This window comes from Capsicum annuum, chromosome 10 (assembly GCF_002878395.1).
Source record: "Capsicum annuum cultivar UCD-10X-F1 chromosome 10, UCD10Xv1.1, whole genome shotgun sequence".
Classification (NCBI taxonomy): domain Eukaryota; kingdom Viridiplantae; phylum Streptophyta; class Magnoliopsida; order Solanales; family Solanaceae; genus Capsicum; species Capsicum annuum.
Genome location: NC_061120.1, coordinates 146,186,818 through 146,191,223, shown reverse-complemented (window position 1 = coordinate 146,191,223; position 4,406 = coordinate 146,186,818). Strand labels below are relative to the sequence as shown.

The 4,406-nt window shown below is 34.3% G+C and overlaps 1 pseudogene; it reads right to left on the bottom strand.

The window, feature by feature from the left end:
• Positions 1-1,545: 1,545 nt before the first annotated feature.
• LOC107844386 lies at positions 1,546-3,285 on the bottom strand (annotated as a pseudogene).
• Between the last annotated feature and the right edge of the window lie 1,121 nt (positions 3,286-4,406).

Below are 4,406 nucleotides of genomic sequence, written 5' to 3'. Positions count from 1 at the left end.
ACTAAAGTTTCTAAATCTTATAGGGATTCATTGGTGTTAATCATTAATAGTTAATACTATCCGAAGCAATTGATATAAAAAAAAGTAGAACAAGAACAGTTGGAAATAGCAAAGTAAATCTTGAAATACTTACTCGCAAAGAAAATCTGGGGTGGTTGAAAAAAGAAGCCCGAAGGAGGAACATGCAGAAAAGAGTCCAACTAGAAAACTAATCTACGATTTATATCCAAGCGACTCTGAAATTTAGCCTAGATTATTGTTGAAACGAGTATGATTGTCCCCCACAAAAATATGCTAGGTAATATATCCAAAATCCAACCTACGCCTGAGCATATTTGTTGAATGGTCTTCTCCAAGCAGCAAGCGATCTCTCAACAGAAAACTACTAGTCCATCTTTTCTTCTCTTTGGAACCATAAGAATTTTCCATCCAAACATTCATAATTGAAGCCTCTTTCCATATTATCTCATTGGGTATTCCAAAATCATCAATATCATTATCTTCAAAAGATAAGACAAGACTTCCTAACAATATAATTTGGACGAGCAATATCTCTCTGACGACAGAAGACTTCTTGTCACCAAGAAATTGTTCCACTAGTCTAGTAGAAGATTATTAAGAGTTAACAGAAAGACTTCACAAATTCAGCATATCAGTTTTGTAGATTTCCATATTTATCATTAAGTTAGAGAATATATATGAAGATTGCAATAAGACAATAAGATCTTCATACAAGAAGTGGAGAAACTTAAGGCTATCAACATATAGTTCAAGTCAACAAAGAAAAAAATCTTTCTTTCTGCCTCTTGTTTCTCTTAGCTAAAACTTCTTTCTTTGAGATGTAGGTGGATTAGCAATAAAATTTCAAATGGTATACCATAATGCTGAAAATGAATACACATGACTTGACAATACAATTAACCTAAGTAAATGATTGGTGCCAAGCTGTGGAAGTACCTGTGCTCAAACCGTCTGATTGGGCTCTCAGACTTTATTTCAGGCTTTAATCCAATATCATCCCCCATAGCATCTTATTTTAGATTAAAAAGAGGACAAAATCAATACCATTACAGATAATTCCTCAAGTTTCAATAGAAACACTAAAATGCAAAAGAAACCTTAGATTATGCATTTGCCTCCATTTTGGGGAGTCCCTACAACCACTCTTCCATTCTAGAATACACTTAACCCACTGGACAAACTGCACATGGAGTAACATATTAAACCATGACACATAAAGTACACAAAAGGAAAAGTAAGCTTATAAATATTGAAAGTTTGGAATCTACCTATTAGATGATATGAGGAGCTTTTAATTTCAATATTCTAGATCCACGTTGTTCATTAAATTATGTGTATTCTCTCCCAAATCTTTAAGAGTTTGTTACACTCATGTTTCCTATACCTATTATGCTTGCAAAAAGAATGAAGATTGTTAGAAAATCAAATCAGCACCCTGCATTCAGCTGTGTAGAACCAACTGCATCCTTGTGCTGAAGATGCAAAGCAGCCAAAAGGCTTTGCCATGTTTCTCTAGGTCCTCTAGAAACTTTAAAGGTCAGCACCAGAATCATGATGGCCAGTTATATCTTTCTTTTTCTCTTTATCCTTGTATTTACTTCGATCTTTATGACGGTGATTGTGCTTCTTATGCTTTTTGTCCTTCTCCTTGTCTTTCTCCTTGTGCTTCTTATGCTTCTTTTCCTTATCTTTTGACTCACTTTTAGACTTTCCAGCTACAATGGGGATCTATTTTTCAGACTATGAAACACCAAAAGGACCTATTGATCGATAATTACTGAAACAGGCAAACAGGCATTATAAAAAATCACATGGTTTAAGAAAAAATTCAATTTCAAGCCTCCATCTTTAGATATTTGAAAGGAATAAAAGGGTTACTGAAAGATCTAAATCAGATATACATATATAACTCAAGCTTCAGACAATAGATTCTTATAGAAGGCAGATCGATTGGAGCTATTTCATGTAGTTGAAAAGCTTCTCTAAGAGCATCCAAGTCAAATGGTTGAATGCACAAATTTGTCTCTTTTAAAGACAACGTATGTTGTTTAAGCTGATCCAACTGCATCCCTTTCCCTTTCCCAATATTTGTGTCTCCTACCATATTATGAAGGTTGTGTGTATTAAAAAGTGACAATAGAATTGGCTTCTTCCAGAAGAACTCATGATGAGGCAATAACTTGAAGTAAGTAAAAAGATCCACAACACCTGTAAGTTCTGTTGGCCCTAATAATTATTTGGACCAATCAACCATAGTAAGCCAATGATGTCTTGATTAAAATGAACATATTTCAAGGAAAAGAAGATCAGAGCATCAATAACAACATACCTAGTGCAATCCCATAAGTGTGATCTGGAGAAGGTAGAGCATACTCAGACCGTACCCCTACCTTATAAATATAGAGAGGTTGTTTCTGATAGAAACTCATAAATACTTACTCGTGAAGAAAATCTGGGGTGGTTAAAAGCAAGATCTTGAAGAAGGAACATGCAGAATAGAGTGTAACCAAAAAATTGATATCCAATCTATATCCAAGCGACTCTGCAATTTGGCCTAGATTGTTGCTATAAACAAGTATGAGTGTTCCAATTTTATGATTGAACAATCTAACAAACTTGCAAGAGTATGCGTATCTAGTCCTCCCTCCTTTATAAGAACCTCATTCTCAAGGTTCAAGTAGTGCAATGCAACAATGAAGTAGTATCTCTATCGTAAAGTGAAACATACTTTTGTGTCAATTCCATTAGAGGGTTGTGTGATAACAATTCTATAATTAAAGATACATGTTTTGTTTTCCAATCCAGACCACTGATTGAAGATCATTGCTAATCATTTAATCCACTCAAAAGAATGCAGCACAAGAAATGGTTTGTGAAAATTCACCATGTAACAGATTTTTATAGTTGAAAATACCAGAACAAAATTTTGTCACCAATTTTCTCCCCTAAGCCCACCTAGAAAATGAGCCTAGTTGAAACAAGGAAAGCTGACCTAGAGACATGAGTTTTAGCAGCTCCAAAAACACAAAAGTGATCATCAATGCCAATGAGTAACCCAAATATAAAGCGGGTCGTAAATATTTGCAAAGTAATGAATGTAATCTTAGTGTCTAGTCCTTCAGATTTACGACTATGGAAGTAAACTAAGAATCGCAGAATACCAGCTAACCAAAAAATACAGATATATCTACCAACAGGGGCAAGGAGAATGGCTAGATGTACTATAACAGTAACCTTGAGCAAACACGTCTCTAAAGTATCCATATCCACGCATTACGCCTTAATTTCAGCAGGCCATACTAACAGTGAAATAAGAAACTTTCTTCACAATGCACAATAGACGTAGAATGTGGAAAAGCCCTTAAAGAAAAAGTCCTTGGCCCCATTATCAGACCCAACCAAGTGATACCTCTAGAGGAAAAAGCCTAGAATATTGCAGTTCATTTAAATACATTTATCAGACAACAAGAATCTCGAAGGAAACACTCTTGTCTAAGATCAACCAATTACATTTGGTTAGACGAAAGTTCAGGGTAAAGTGATACTCAATTTGGGTTATCCCCATGATTTTTTTCAAGAGAATTATGCAAATACGAAGCCTAAAAGAAATTAACTAGTTTAATAGAATGGCTAAATTAACTGGTAGCATCCTTTTAGTCAACCATCAGTATGCATATAAAAATTTAAAGAAATTAGAAAGTAGATTACTTCAGCTTATTTATTAATTATATCTCCTATTTTTTTACCAGTTATTAGCAGTAATGAGGTCATTCTTCCACTTTTCATTTTAATAGTTGTAGGAAGTTATTTCTTTATTAATAGGAGGATGATCAGTCCATCATTTTTGTATTTGAAGTGTTTGAATTTAATGGAATGATAAGAACAAAATTATTCTATTTTTTGAGTACTTTAACTCAAGAGGTTGCACGTTTATTCTTAAAGAACTAGCACCATAGGTTGTAGGAAGAAAACATCGGATTTCATAACTAGATCTATATCAAGGGACCGACCGTAAGTCTGTAAAAACTTGATGTTGGACAAAGGACTCGAGACGCTATGTCTCCTATTTCTTTTAGCAGTTATTAGCAGAAACGAGTTCACTCTTCCACTTTTTCATTTTAATAGTTGTAGGAAGTTATTTCTTTGTTAATTGGGGGTGGTCAGTCTACCATTTTTGTATTTAAAGTTTTTGAATTTAATGGAAAGATAAGAAGAAAATTATTCCACTTTTTATGTACTTTAACTCAAGATGTTACACATTCAGTCTTAAAGAACTAGCACCATAGGTTGTAGGAAGAAAACAACGGATTTCATAACTAGATCCATATAAGGGGACCGACCGTAAGTCCGTAACAACTTGATGTTGGACTAAGGACTCTGGAGAC